The sequence below is a fragment of the Eumetopias jubatus genome, unplaced genomic scaffold (assembly GCF_037043125.1).
Source record: "Eumetopias jubatus isolate StellerSeaLion01/CBP00866 unplaced genomic scaffold, mEumJub1_p1.0 scaffold_1, whole genome shotgun sequence".
NCBI classification, from domain to species: domain Eukaryota; kingdom Metazoa; phylum Chordata; class Mammalia; order Carnivora; family Otariidae; genus Eumetopias; species Eumetopias jubatus.
The window spans coordinates 198,543,766-198,560,052 of record NW_028274807.1 but is presented as its reverse complement, the minus strand read 5'-3'; the positions used below and the strand labels follow the sequence as shown (position 1 = coordinate 198,560,052).

Genomic DNA, 16,287 nt, shown 5'->3' with positions numbered 1-16,287 from the left:
TTTATGGATAGGAAAATTTGCCTCTTATAAGAAGGTTAAAAGTATAAAAAGATTTTATTTCTGTTCACCTTAAGAAATAATTTATGTATGAAAATTGTCATAGAATTTCAAATCACAGTACTTATCGTACATTTATATAATATAGCTCTAAACACTTAACCCTGTTACTTTTAAATGACTTTGGCAGATTTTTCATTATGTTTGCAACTTAAGTTAATGTTTAAAAGTAAATAAGACTTTCATAAGACTCATTTGCTCTCTGCCTACCATGTTCTAGGCAATAGTGGTAGATATTATACATTTATTATTTCAGCTGATGCTCAAAATGACCTTTGAAACATCCCAAGCATGTATAGTAGGAATAGCTGGGAACCAACCTTATTAATACTGCAGATCCTCAAAACACATAGGAATTACAGCACCAGGTACTTTTGGAAATGAGGATGAAATTATATAGATCTTCTCCCTTACTTCATCTCATTTGGTGGCAGCTCCTCCCTCAACCTGGTAGAAGTTTTTTTTTTTTTTTTTTTTTTTAAGATTTATTTATTAGAGCATGCATGCAGTGGGGGAGGGAAAAGGGAGAGGAGGAGAGAGTACGAAGCAGACTCGGTGTTAAGCATAGAGCTGGATGCGGGGCTAGATCTTACGACCCTGAGATCATGACCTGAAATGAAGCCAAAGTCAGTTGCACCATCCTAGTAGAAGTTTTGAGGCTTATTTTTGATGGAGGTTAAATAAAGCATCTGTGGATTGGGAGACTTCATGCACAGTTCCATAGGAGATAGGCTTTGTATTGAAAACTGGGGATTAAGTGACAACATGCCTACTGAATACTGAATATAGAAACTTCTAGTCATCTCCCAGTTGGCTCTTGAAATCCTGGCAGCCAGACCTTTACCTTCCAAAACAGATTAGAGGACTCTTTCCGGACAGTCTGAATAGGGCAAGATGAGGGACTTAAAGATGTTGATTGTGCCAGTTATTGACTTACTGTCTCTGAGTTTTGAACCCGCCCTTCTTATCCCTTTATTATGATGCTAGAGCTGGAGATTTTGCATACCACGTTTCTTCTTTGCCAGCTGAATCTTTGTTAGGTTCTGCCAATAAAGAGGCACTGTAGGAAGACTACTTGCCTGGAGGATGAAGAAGGGACTTCGTTCTTCCTGTTTTTATTTTATCCCTGTAGAAAACTGCTCTGCAGGCAGTTGGTCCCTACAGTATTTTCCATGGCAAGCAGCAGTCTTGGTTTTGGTGAGTGGCCTCCAGAAATTCTCACTGTAGCAGTGAATATCATATTTCTGCAGTAGCCCACCATTTCATCAGAGATCAGTATCTTAGGTTTTTGGAATCCCTTTTATAAGTTACTAAGCTTTTTTTCTTGTTTACTTTTCACTTAGCTTTAAAGGTTGCAATATCTTTTCATATTTGCTACCTTGGTTATATCTTAAGAGTTCCCTTTTACATTTTAGTCATTTATTATCTTTTACCTATTTAATGATTTTTTTAATAATAAATGTTTTCCTGTTTGAAAGATTGGTTTTTGTCTCCTGACTAGACCCCAGTTGATACCCTGCTATCAGGATTTTCACAACAAATGGTAGCCAGATCTCCAAACAGTGAATCATAAGGTCAGCAAGATTCACCCATGCGTTTAGAGATTCCAGTTAACTTTTTTTTTCCTTTCTTTTAAATATGAGCAGACAACCAATGATACCAGGTATTTGAGGATGCTCTAATATGAAAGATGGCTCTTCTTCCCCCCCCAAAAAAGAAACTCATGGGAAAGAGACTACATAGGGTGGAGAAAGCTTAGAAAACAATCCTTATGAATAATTTCTTCAGAGATAAAGACATTGCATCCTTGAAACTAGAATAGGACGCTATTAAAAGGGAACATTAGACAACAGAAAGGAGTTCTTGGAAATTAAAAACATGATAGCAGGAATGAAAAATCTCAGTAGAAGGGTTGGAAGATAAAGTTGAGGAAATTTCCCAGAAAGTAGAACAAAAATACAAGTCATGGAAAATTGGAAAATATAAGACAATTCAAGGTCAGCTTCAAGAGGTCCATCATTTGGTGGAGGTTCAGAAACAGAGGAAAGAAACTGGAGAACAGAAATCAGCTATGAAATAACTCAGGAAAATTTTCCAGAATGGAAGGACATGGCTTTCCATATTGAAAGGACCCAGCAAGTACCTAACAAAAATGAATGAAAATAGACCCATACCATTGTGAAATTTCAGAATATTGCGACCAAGAAGAGTCAGCCAACATTCAAAGATAGAAAAGAGTATGGTATATACAAAGGACTAGACTTTAACTATGGAAGACAGTGGAGTGGTGTCTTCAAAATGTTGATGGAAAATGATTTATAACCTAGAATTTATCATTCAGCCAAACTATGAATTGAATATGAGAGTATACTAAATATATTTTCTGACATGAAAATTGTCAGTTGTCCTCCTATATAACTTTACTCATGAAGCTATGAGGGGATGTATTCCTGTAGAATAAAGCAATAAGTTAAAAGAATGGAAAGATATGGGATTCAAGAATCAGGAGAAACCAGCACAGGATAGACTCTTAAAGGTAATCCCCAGGATTGTTACACGAAAAAAAGCATGGATCACTACATCAAAAACTAATGATGTATTGTATGGTGACTAACATAACATTAAACAAAAAGGTAATCCCCAGGATGAATATAAAGGGTGATAGGATGACAAGTGAATACCAGATATAGAAAGTAATCAGGATAAATTAGAGCTGTGTGACTTAAGACAGAGACAGACCTATTGAAGGCTGTTTTACCATCTTCCTTGCTGCCATTATACTGCTTTTTAAAATCTGAGGACAGAATGACCAGTTGAGCTTGCCCAAGAATTTTACATGTACTTGACTTGTTTTTGACAAAGTTCCTACTCTGCTCCATACTCTGCTGCCTGTACAGCTGAGAATACTCATTCTACCACAGTAAGTCTGTGGGTAGAGTGCAAGGAGTAATCTGAAGAGTGTGTGAAAAAGAAGTGGCATCTAGAGGGGAAATAGGTAAGTAGGAGGAAGGTACCCTTTGGAGATATGGCAGTGAAGAGCTATCTAGTAGTGGCAGGAGCTTTAGAGTTACTTCTGTTGTAATATAGAATTTTTCACTGCGTAAATGTAGTTTGAAGTCCATAGTATTCTCTGACGGTAATGTTGAAGGCATTGATTTTATATGGCTTGATAAAGCTTTATACCCTCTATATGGTTTTATACCCTCTTTTTTGATCTTTTATATGTCTTTTTGGAGGCTATGTAGATTCAATGCCTGCCATTATTCTAGGGCCATGTGGAAATCAACCATTCTTTTAACTTTCATGTATTCTTATGTTTAAGTATGTGTGTGGTATATAAATAGCATGTAGTGGGGGGTTTATTTTTATTTATTCTGACAGTCTGGATTATTTAGTCTTTATGTAGTTGGTTTAATTATTTAGTTAGTTAGGTTTAAGGCTATCACCTTGGTCTTTGTGCCTTATTGCATTTCTTGACTTATCCTTTCTTGCATGCCTTATTAACCTATTTTGATTATTCTAGGTATTTTCCTCTATTAGCTTGTTGGCTTTAAAGTATTTTATTTGTAGTGGTCACTCTAGAGTTTATTTTTTATTTAAATTTTGTTAGTTTACATACAGTACAATATTGGTTTCTGGAATATAATTCAGTGATTCATCACTTACTTACAAAATCCAGTGCTCATCACAAGTACCCTCTTTAATACCCATCACCCATCTGGCCCATGCCCCACCCACTTCCCTCCAGCAATCCTCAGTTTGTTCTCTGTTGTTAAGAGTCACTTATGGCTTCTTTTCCTCTCTCCTTTTTTGTTTCCCCATTCCCATATGTTCATCTGTTTTGTTTCTTAAATTCCACATATGAGTGAGATCATATGGTATTTGTCTTTGATTGACTTATTTCACTTAGCATAATACACTCTACCTTCATCCACATCATCGCAAATGGCAAGATTTCATTCTTTTTGATGGTTGAGTAATATTCCATTGTGTATAGATACCACATATTTTCAGTCGATGGACATTTGAGGTCTCTCCATAGTTTGGCTATTGTTGATAATGCTGATATAAACATAGGGGTCATGTACCCTTTGAATCTGGATTTTTGTATCGTCTGGGTAAATACCTAATAATGCAATGGCTGGATCATATGGTAGTTCTATTTTTAACTTTCTGAGGAACTTCCAAAATGTACTCCAGAGTGTCTGCACCAGTTTGCTTCCCATCAACAGTGCAAGGGCATTTCCCTTTCTCTTCATCCTTGCCAACACTTGTTGTTTCTTGTGTTGCTAATTTTAGGCATTGTGACAGGTGGGAGGTGGTATCTCATCATAGTTGTGATTTGTAGTTCCCTGATGATGAGTGATGTTGAGCATCTTTTCTTTTTAAATTTAATTTAATTTTAAATCAATTAATTAACATATATTATTAGTTTCAGAGGTACAGTTTAGGGACTCATCAGTTGCATATAATCACCTAGTGCTCCTTAATGCCCATCACCCAGTTACCCCATTACCCTTCTCATCTCCCCTCCTGCAACCCTCAGATTGTTTCCTATAGTTAAGTGTCCCTTATGGTTTGCATCCCTCTATGATTCTGTCTTATTTTATTTTTCCCTGCCTTCCCTTACGTTCATCTGTTTCTTTTTTTTTAAGATTTTATTTATTTGAGAAAGAGAGCACAAGCAGGGACAGCGGCAGAGGGAGAGGGAGAAGCAGACTCCCTGCACTGAGCAGGGAGCCATTTATGGGGCTTGATCCCAGGACCCTGGGATCATGACCTGAGCCAAAGGCAGATGCTTAACCAACTGAGCCACCCCACCATGTTTTATTTCTTAAATTCCACGTGAAGTAAAATCATATGATAATTGTCTTTCTCTGACTGACTTATTTCTCTTAAAATAATACCCTCTAATTCCATCAATGTCATTGCAAATGGTAAGATTTCATTCATTTTGATGGCTGAATAATATTTCATTGTATATATATATACACCACATCATCTTTATCTTTTCATCTGTTGATGGACATCTGGGATTTTTCCATAGTTTGGCTATTGTGGACACGGCTGCAATAAACATTAGGGTACAGATGCCCCTTTGAATCACTGTTTGTATCCAGTGGGTAAATACCCAGCAGTGCAATTGCTGGGTCATAGGGTAACTCCATTTTTAACTTTTTGAGAAACTTCCCTACTGTTTTCCAGAGTGGCTGTACCAGCTTGCATTCCCACCAGCAGAGTAAGAGGGCTCCCCTGTCTCCACATCCTCTCCAAAATTTGTTGTTTCCTGCCTTGTTAATTTTAGCCATTCTGACTGATGTGAGGTGGTATCTCACTGTGGTTTTGATTTGTATTTCCCTGATGCCCAGTGGTGTTGAGCATTTTTTCATGTGTCTGCAATTTGTGTATCTTTGGAAAAATGTCTGTTCATGTTTTCTGCCCATTCCTTGCCTGGATTATTTGTTTTTAGGGTGTTGAGTTTAGTAAGTTCTTTATAGATTTTGGATACTAGCCCTTTGTCTGATAAGACATTTGCAGATATCTTCTCCCATTCTGTAGGTTGTCTTTTAGTTTTGTCACCTGTTTCCTTTGCTGTGCAAAAGCTTTTTATCTTGATGAAGTCCCAATAGTTCATTTTTGCTTTTGTTTCCCTTGCCTTTGTAGACATGTTTAACAAGAAGTTGCTGTGGTCGAGGTCAAAGAGGTTGCTGCCTGTGTTCTCCTCTAGGATTTTCATGCATTCCTGTCTCACATTTAGGTCTTTCAGTCATTATGAGTGTATTTTTGTGTATGGTGTAAGGAAATGGTCCAGTTTCATTCCTCTGCATGTGGCTGTCCAATTTTTCCAACACCATTTGTTGAAGAGACTGTCTTTTTTCCATTGGATGTTCTTTCCTGCTTTGTTGAAGATTAGTCGACCATGGAGTTGAGGGTCCATTTCTGGATTCTCTGTTGTGTTCCATTGATCTATGTGTCTGTTTTTGTGCCAGTACCATACTGTCTTGATGATTACAGCTTTGTAATAGAGCTTGAAATCTGGAATTGTGATGTCACCAGGTTTGGTTTTCTTTTACAGCATTCTTCTGGCTATTTGGGGTCTTTTCTGGTTCCATACAAATTTTAGGATTATTTTTTCCAGCTCTGTGAAAAATGTTGATGGTATTTTGTTAGGGATTGCATTGACAGTGTAGATTGCTTTGGGTAGCATAGACATTTTAACAGTATTTGTTCTTCCAATCCATGAGCATGGAATGTTTTTCCATTTCTTTGTGTTTTCTTCAATTTCTTTTGTAAGTGTTCTATAGTTTTCAGGGTATGGATCCTTTACCTCTTTGGTTAGGTTTATTCCTAGGTGTCTTACGGTTTTTGGTGCAATGGTAAATGGGATCGATTCCTTGATTTCTCTTACTTCTGTCTCGTTGTTAGTGTATGGGAATGCAGCTGATATCTGTGCATTGATTTTATATCCTGCCACTTTGCTGAATTCCTGTGTGAGTTCTAGCAATTTTTGGGTGGAGTCTTTTGGGTTCTCAATATAGAGTGTCATGTCATCTGCAAAGAGTGAGACTTTGATTACTTCTTTGCCGACGTGGATGCTTTTTTGTTGTTGTCTGATTGCTGAGGCTAGGACTTCCAGTACTCTGTTGAAAACAGTGGTGAGAGTGGACATCCCTGTCATGTTCCTGACCTTAGGGGAACAGCTCTCAGTTTTTCCCCATTGAGGATGATATTAGCTGTGGGTTTTTCATACGTGGCTTTTAAGATACTGAGGTATGTTCCATCTATCCCTACACCGTGGAGAGTTTTACTCAAGAAATGATGCTGTATTTTGTCAAATGCTTTTTCTGCATCTCTTGAGAGGGTCATATGGTTCTTGTCCTTTCTCTTATTAATTGATTGGTTTGTGGATGTTGAACCACCTTTGCAGCCCAGGAATGAATCCCACTTGATCGTGGTGAATAATCCTTCTAATGTAATGTTGGATCCTACTGGCTAGTATCTTGGTGAGAATTTTGGCATCCAAGTTCATCAGGGATATTGGTCTGTAGTTATCCTTTTTGGTGGCGTCTTTGTCTGGTTATGAGATCAAGGTAATGCCTCACAGAATGAGTTTGGTAGTTTTCCTTCCATTTCTGTTTTTTGGAACAGCTTCAAAAGAATAGGTATTCTTCTTTAAATGTTTGGTAGAATTCTGCTGGGAGGCCATCTGGCCCTGGACTCTAGTTTGTTGGGAGATTTTTGATTACTGCTTCAATTTCTTTTTCTGGTTATGGGTCTGTTCAGGTTTTCTGTCCTTCCTGTTTCAGTTTTGGTCATTTATATGTTTCTAGGAATGCATCCATTTCTTCCAGACTGCTTGATTTTGGGGGCATATATTGCTCATAATATTCTCTTATAATCGTATTTCTTAGGTGTTGGTTGTGATCTCCCCTCTCTCATTCGTGATTTTATTTATTTGGGTCCTTTCTCTTTTCTTTTTGGTAAGCCTGGCAAGGGGTTTATCGATCCTATTAATTCTTTCAGAGAACCAGCTCCTGGTTATGTTTATCTGTTCTACTGTTCTTTTGGTTTCTATTTCATTGATTTCTGCTCTAATCTTAATTATTTCCCTTTTTCTGCTGGTTTTAGATTTTATTTGCTGTTCTTTCTCCAACTCCTTTAGGTGTAGGATTAGGTTGTGTACCTGAGACTTCTTGTTTCTTGTGAAAAGCCTGTGTTGCTATATACTTCCCTCTTAGGACCACCTTTCCTACATCCTAATGATTCTGAACTGTTGTGTTTTCATTTTCATTTGTTTTGAGGAATTCTCAAAAATTCTTCTTTAATTTCCTGGTTGACCCATTCATTCTTTAGTAGGATGCTATTTAACCTCCATGTATTTGTAGTCCTTCCGAATTTTCTCTTGCGATTGAGTTCAAGTTTTAAAGTACTGTGGTCTGAAAATATGCAGGGAATAATCCCAGTCTTTTGGTACCAGCTGAGACCCGATTTGTGACCCAGTATGTGCTCTATTCTGGAGAATGTTCCGTGTGCACTCATGAAGAATGTGTATTCTGTTGCTTCAGGATGAAATGCTCTGAATATATCTGTGAAGTCCATCTGGTCCAGTGTGTCTTTCAGAGCCCTTGTTTTCTTGTTGATCTGCTTAGATGATCTGTCCATTGCTGTGAGTGGGGTGTTAAAGTCCTGCTGTTGTTGTACTGTTATCATTGTGTTTCTTCAGTTTTGTTATTACTTGGTGTATATAATTGGCTGCTCCCATGTTAGGGGCATAAATATTTACAGTTGTTAGATCTTGTTGGATAGAACCTTTTATTATGACATAGCGTCCTTCTTCATCTCTTACTGCAGTCTTTGGTTTAAAATCTAGTTTGTCTAATGTAAGGATTGCTACCCCAGCTTTCTTTTGATGTGCATTAGCATGGTAAATTGTTCTCTACCCCCTCACTTGAAGTCTGGAGGTGTCTTTGGGTCTACAACGAGTCTCTTGTAGAGAGCATATTAATAGGTCTTTTTTTTTTTTAATCCAGTCTGATGCTCTGTGTCCTTTGATTGGAGCATTTAGTCCCTTTTACATTCAGAGTAACTACTGAAAGATATGAATTTAGTGCCATTATATTACCTGTAAAGTCACTGTTTCTGTAGGCTGTGTTCCTTTCTGTTCTTTGTTACTTTTGGGCTCTCTCTTTGTTCAATGGATGCCCTATAATATTTCTTGCAGGAGTGGTTTAGTGATCAGAGATCCTTTAGTTTCTCTTTTCCTGGAAACTCTTTATCTCTCCTTCTATTCTGAGTAACAGCCTTACTGGATAAAGTATTCTTAGTGCATATTTTTCTCATTCAGCACCTTGAATATATCATGACAGTGCTTTCTGGCCTGCCAGGTCTCTGCGGACAGATCTTCTGCCAGCCATGTGTTTCTGCCCTTGTAGGTTAAGGACCTCTTGTCCCGCACTGCTTTCAGGATTTTCTCTTTATCTCTGAAATTTGCAGGCTTCACTCTTATATGTCGATTATTGATTATGGGGGTGTGTGTGCTTCCTGGACTTGAATGCCTGTTTCCTTCCCTAGATTAGGGAAGTTCTCAGTTATAATTTGTTCAGATAAACCTTCTGCCCCTTTTTTCCCTCCTCTTCCTCTGGGACCCCATTATTCTATTATTATTCGCTTTATGGTATTGCTGATCTCTTGAATCCTTCTTTTGTGATCCAGTAGTTGTTTGTCTTTTTGTCAGCTTCCTTATTCTGTCATTTTGTCTTCTATATCACTAAATCTCTCTTCTTCCTCATTTATCATGGCAGAGCCTCCATTTTTATTGCCTCTCAGTAATAGCCTTTTTGATTTTCGCCTGATTAGATTTTTGTTATTTCTCTAGTATGGGATTCTCTAGTGTCTTCTATGCTTTTTCAAGCCCAGCCAGTATCTTTATAATCGTTTTGAATTCTAATTCCAGCATCTTATTTCTTTCCATATTGATTAAATCTCTGGCAGTGAGTACTGCCGCCTGTTCTTTCTTTTCCATCTTGTCATTATGTCCAGAAAAAAATAGATGAAAGAGAGAGAAAATACAAAAATAGCAGGAACAACACATGAAAAATACAAACAAAACAAATCAGCAGAAAAAAGAAACAAAAAGAAGAAAAACTCAAACAAGAAGTAAAACAGACCAAAACAATAAGTTGGATATTGGGTGTATTTTGGTCTGTTTGTTGTTAGAAGAAACTAGATCCCAAAACAGGAATGAAAGAAAAACTTTATGTATATACAAAAATAAAATTGAACACAGTGAAAGGAAAGAAAAAATGAAAAAAATGCATATAGCATAATATAAAAACAAAAATGAAAAAACTTAAAAGATTTTATAAAATAAGAAAATAGCTGAAAAGGAAAAAAAATACAACTGAAAGACTAAAGAATAAGAAAAAAAGAATACCAGGATGTTATATATTGTTTTCCCCAAGAGCTGAAGTTTTGTAGTTCTCTATGATAAACTTGGTGTTAGCCTGATGGTCCTGCTGGTCTTCTGGGGGAGGGGCCTGTTGTGCTGATTTTCAGGTGTCTTTTTGCTCAGGTGGCACTGAACCCCCCTTGTCAGGGTCTGGGCTCAGTGTAAGCGGCTCTGGATTGCACTCTGTGGCTCTGTTTTCTCTTGGAAGGTTTTCAGCCCTGATTCGGGGATGAAAATGGTGTGCCTCTATCTCTAGTCTAGCTGAAAGTTCACGCCCCCCACTTTTCAGTGTGTGCTCACAGAAAAGCAGTCAATCACTCTTGTCTCCCTGGTTTCCATCCAAATTCTGTGTTCACCCAGCCTGTGACCAGGCTTTTTTATCTCAGGCATATGACCCTGTTTCAAGTCTCCAAACTTTACAGACTCCTGCAGTGGAGACTGGCGCTGTTCCTCCCAGGAGGGGGGGGGGCGCACTTCTGCCTTTTGCTGGGCCCCTGCTTGGAGAGTGGTCACCTGGTTGTGCAGAGTTTGGGGGTTTATGACAACACCAAGCTGAAAGCTGGCATCTAGACTTACTGTTTGCAGCTCCGATGCTTGGGAACTCTTCCATGCTCAGGCACCCCAATTTTTTTTTGACCCTGGGGATCTTGAGACTATGCTGTCCCACCAGGGATTCCACCCCACTTCACCCCCTGAGCACCTTTCAGGCAGGGGTGTTCCCCACCAGAACAGAGTTCTAAAAGTTACAATTTTGTGCTTGACTGCTTATAACCCTTTCTGGTAGCCGGCTTACAGAGGCTCCCTCCCCCCACAGTTTATCTTCTAGATACATGGCCTGGGATTCACTTCTCCGCATCTCCAATCTTGCAAAAAGTGGTTGATTTTCCATTTGTAGAAGTGCAGCAAATCTTTTCTGAGATCTCTGGTTGACTTGGCAGGTGTTCAGAATGATTTGATAACTATCTAGCTGAATTCCAGAGACCAGATGAAATTAATGCCATCTTAACTCCTCCTTGCAGCTCAAGTCCTGATCTCAGGATTGTGATGGAACCCTGTCTCCATGCTGAGCGTAGAGTCTGCTAACACTTTTCTCTCCCTTTGCCCCTCCCAGCCTTGATCTCTCTCTCTCTTTCTCTCACTTTCTCGTACTGCTCATCTCCAGGCCGTGAGCCCTGGGTGGGGCATTGCTCTCTTGTGGTGGGTGGTTTTCGGTCGTGTTCCCACCGGGTGGTCTCCCCAGCATCTTTTTATGTGTGTGTTAGCCATCTGGATGTATTATTTGGAAAAGTTTCTATTCATGTCTTCTGCCCATATCTTAACTGGATCATTTGTTTTATGGGTGTTGAGTTTGGTAAGTTCTTTATAGATTTTTGATATTAACCCTTTATCTGATATGTCTTTTGCAAATATCTTCTCCCATTCCATAGGTTGCCTTTTAGTTTTGTTTCCTTTGCTGTGCAGAAGCTTTTTATCTTTATGAGGTCCCAGTAGTTCATTTTTGCTTTTGTTTCCCTTGCCTCCCAGTGACGTGTCTAATAAGTTACTACGGCGGAGGTCAAAGAGGTTTCTGTCTATGTTCTCATCTAGGATTTTGATGTTTTCCTGTCTCACATTTAGGTCTTTCATCCATTTTGAATTTATTTTTGTGTATGGTATAAGAAAGTGGTTCGGTTTCATTCTTCTGCATTTTGCTGTGCAGTTTTCCCAACACCATTTGTTGAAGAACCCTTTTTTCCATTGGATATTCTTTCTTGCTTTTCTACCCTAGAGTTTAAAATATGCATTCTTGATTTATTGGGGTCTATGTTAAATGTGTACTTTTTCTACTTCCAGCAACACATGAACTTTGCAGTGATTTAATTGCATTTACCCGTTTCTTACCTTTTGTTACTACTCTTGTCATATATCTTACTTGTATCTATATTCACTTGTTTGTCCACATTTTTGGCTTTTCTAATGCTTTTCCTTACTTTCTTGTTTTTCGTGGTTCAACCTGGGATCATTTTCTTCTTACTGCAAGTACTCCTTTTAGTAGTGTTTCTTTTAGTGCAGGTTTGCTACACATTCATTCAGCTTGTTTATGTGTGTCTCTTTTTAATTTGTCATCATTTTTGAAAGATGTTTTCCCTGGATATAGATTTCAAGGTTGGTGAATATGTTCTTTTAACATTTTAATGATTTTACTCATTAATTTTTGATTTCTGTAGTTTCTGTTGAAAAGTTACTGTGCGTGTTTTATTGTTCCCCTAAAGGTAATGTGGCTCTGCTCAGTTCTTTAGCCTCCTGGATGTTGCTTTCTTCTGGGCTGTTTTGAGCCTTTCCCTGCATCCCTGTTTAGGATTTGGGCAGTCCTAAGAGTGGAGATTGTATTGGTAGCTCTCAGTGTTAACCTTTTTCTGCTTATCTCAGTGGGACTATCATTTTTTGCTGGGATCCTCTCATGGAAAGTCAGGTGAATGAGGATCTCATTTTGATGTTCCCTTTTCTATGGGATTATAGTACCTCGAGTCTTATCTATGATAGTTGCTCTCCAGTGCTCTTACACAGTTGTTTCATGTAGTCATTCAGGTTTATATTTGTTCAATGCAAATGGTTTGTCAGGGCTAAAACCAGAAGTTTGTAAATGTATTTTATATATTTTTGAATTCTAAAAGTTTTAAAACTTCTTAATCAATGGCAGTATTATTGAAATTTGTTTGTGGCTCTCCAAAGTGATTAATTTTAAGGGAAAAAGAACTCATTTGGAAGTAAAAGACCTCATTTTTTAATGTGCATTTATTTATTGCCAATTGTTATCTTTCATACTTACTGCAGATGAATGAAGATTGAAAATAGCACTAAGTTATGCAAATAAGTGGACTAGATCGTTCTTTAACAGTTTTCAGTGAAAATACTGGCAAAATCATTTTGAATGTTAGACCTTTTGAATAATTTTGTTTCTCTATTTGGGGGCTGAATTTTCTATATAAGTTTATACAAGTGTTTGGCACTTTCTTTCTTGCCTATTACATAATTGGAAAAGGATGAAAAATTGTGTGAGCTGTGCATATTTTTATTGATGTACAAAACAAAAAAATCAGTATTTTTAGATAATTACAGATTTTGGTTTTGGCCCTTGATTTTATAGTTGGTTACTTAAATGATTTCTAAGGTTGATCTACATGGAAGTCTGCCCTTCATAGTGAACCATGACTTTTCACTAAACTATTTTATTTTATTTTTATTTTTTAAAGATTTTATTTATTTATTTGACAGAGAGAGCCAGCGAGAGAGGGAACACAAGCAGGGGGAGTGGGAGAGGGAGAAGCAGGCTTCCTGCGGAGCAGGGAGCCCGATGCGAGGCTCGATCCCAGGACTCTGGGATCATGACCTGAGCCGAAGGCAGACACTTAATGACTGAGCCACCCAGGCACCCCTAAACTATTTTAAATCATGATATGGAATAGAAGAGAAGTTGTGGCTGTCATCTACCTGTCTCTATTTCCTGTGCTACTGCTCTCCCACGATAGTGGGTGGGTGGAAATAAATTTGCATTTGTTTTCCTTTTGTCAGTGAAGAATATGTTACACCTTTGAAATAAAAAGTTTGGAACTTCTTGTTGAGTGGTACTTTCTGCTGAACTGCATTGGTGCTTTTGATCTGACTTGATTGGTTTGTACCCAGAATCTTTGTAAAGGACTGCTGATTGTTGACTGTCACATGGCCTGATCTATATAGAGGCTTCATTCTTTTGCGTTAACACTGCTGACACTGTTCCGCAGCCTCTCTGCCAGTAGCCATTGTAGTGGTACTGTTGGCTCTTTTTGATAGTATAGCCTCACTTACATTGGGTGACTGGTAAGGACAATTCACGACCTAAATAATAATGCATATTTAACAAAGCAGTATTCAGCAGTGTTTGAGATTATAAATGTGAAAATACCTAGCACAGAGCATGATGCAGGGACAGGTGACCACTACTTTTCTTTTTAAAGGGAGTGTTTTCCCCAGCACTTTTTTATTTAAAAGTAAACTCTATCCCCAACATGGGACTTGAACTCATGACTCTGAGATCAAGAGTTGCATGCTCTACCGACTGAGCCAGACAGGTGCCCTGACCATTACTTTTTGCCTGTATGTTTAAGTAATTGTGACTTTCAGATGAATACATAATAAATATATAAATATCCATATATATATATTTATACTCAAGACCCAGAATGTTTTTCTAAATAGCCTTCCCTATTAATTAATTTGTATTTCCCTTACTTTTTGCTATTCTAACCTAATGGGATTAAATTTTTTTTAACAAGTTTCCTTTAAAAAAAATCAGAGTGAAGAGGAGCTAAGATGGTGGAGTAGTAAGGGGACCCTGAGCTTGACTTGTCCCTCAAACACAGCTAGATCAACATCAAATTATTTTGAACAACTAGGAAATTGATCTGAGGATTATGAAAACAATCTGCACAATTGGAGGGAGAGAACGTGGCACGTGCGAGGTTTAGAGATGCGAATTGGGGGAGAGAAAAGCCCCAGTGCTGTGAAGGGAGGGAATGCTTCTCCCCAAAAGAAATCAGGGAGAGAGGGAGAGAGCAGGAGAGAGAACAGTGTGTAGGGTCACCCCCCCCCCCACCCCGCCTTGTACAAATCTACTGATTGTAGAGTGCTCCAAAGCTTCAGCTTCAATTCTGGTGGAAATAGGAATAAGCTTTCTTTTTTTATCTTTTATTTTTTATTTTATTTTATTATTCATTTTTTCTTTGGAGTTAGTAACTGCTTATAGTTTTTTGTTCGTTTGTAGGTTTCTTTCCTTTTTTTTTTTAACATCAGGCTTTTTTTTTTCTTCCTTTTTTCCTTCTTTTTCTTTGGAATCAGGCTTATAGTGTTTGTTTGTTTGTGTTTTTTTTGGTTCCTTTTCCTTTCCCTTTTCTTGGATCAGGCTTTCCCCCCATTTTTATCAGGCTTTTATCGAAACACACCTAGTTAAAGGTCCACACACTCCCCACTGCAAGGAAGGAGGAACTCTGTGGAGGACTGATCTGTGGGAAAGAGCAGCCAAAGTACAACAGCAGAGTGCACACAGCATACACTAGAAACACTTCCTGAAGCGCCAGGTCGTAGACAGTGTATGACCCCTTCTTAATATAGTATTACTCTGGAGCAGGAAACATAACAAGCTTTCATAATACACAAAAGACAGAAACCTAGACATAATGACAAAATGGAAGAATTCTCCCTAAAAGAAAGATCAAGAAGAAATCACAGCCAGGGATTTGCTCAAAACGGATATAAGCAATATATCTGAACAAGAATTTAGAACAGCAGTGATAAGAATACTAGCTGGGCTTAAAAGAAGCATAGAAGACAGAAACCCTAGCTGCAGAGATAAAAAGACCTAAAAACTAGGTCAAAATAAAAAATGCTATAACAGATGAAAAATCCACTGGATGTAATCACAGTGAGGATAGAAGAAGCAGAGGATTGAATAGGTGATATAGAAGATAAAATTATAGAAAATAATGAAGCTGAAAAGAACAAAGAAAGCTATTAGATCACAAATATAGACTTAGGGAACTCAGCAATTCCACAAAGCACGACTATATCTGTATCATAGGAGTACCAGGAGAAGAAGAGCAGGAAAAAGTTTTATTTGAACAAATTATAGCTGAGAAATTCCCTAATCTGGGGAAGGAAACAGGCATTAAAGTCCAAGAGGCACAGAGAACTCCCCTCAAAATCAACAAAAACAGGTCAACACCAAGACATCATGGTGAAACTTGCAAAATACAAAGAAAAAGAGAATTCTGAAAGCACCTAGGAACAGAATGTCCTTAACCTACAATGGTGGACACACAAGGTTAGCAGAAGATCTGTCCACAGAAATTGGCAGGCCAGAAGAAAGCGGCGTGATACATTCAACATACTGAATAGGAAAATTGTGCAGCCAAGAATACAATATCCAGCAGGACTGTCATTCAGAATAGAAGGAGAGAGAAAGAGTTTCCAAGACAAGCAAAAACTAAAGGAGTTTGTGAACACTAAACTAGCTCTTCAAGAAATATTGAAGGGGACCCACTGAGTGGGAAAGAGACCAAAAGCAACAAGACTAGGAACAGAGACAATCTACAGGAACAACGACTTTATAGGTAATACAATGACACTAAATTCATATCTTTCAGTTAAGTACTCTGAATGTAAATGGGCTAAATGCTCCAATCAGCAGACATAGGGTATCAGAATGGATAAAAAAAATAAGACTCATCAATATGCTCCTTTCAAGAGAGACTCATTTTAGACCCAGA

General features: G+C 38.1%; 1 protein-coding gene across 1 annotated transcript in view; it reads left to right on the top strand.

Annotated features, from left to right (window-relative positions):
- The window catches only part of DOCK3 (dedicator of cytokinesis 3), a 558,375-nt gene that overhangs the window by 148,077 nt on the left and 394,011 nt on the right, over positions 1–16,287 (top strand). The window lies entirely within an intron of this gene.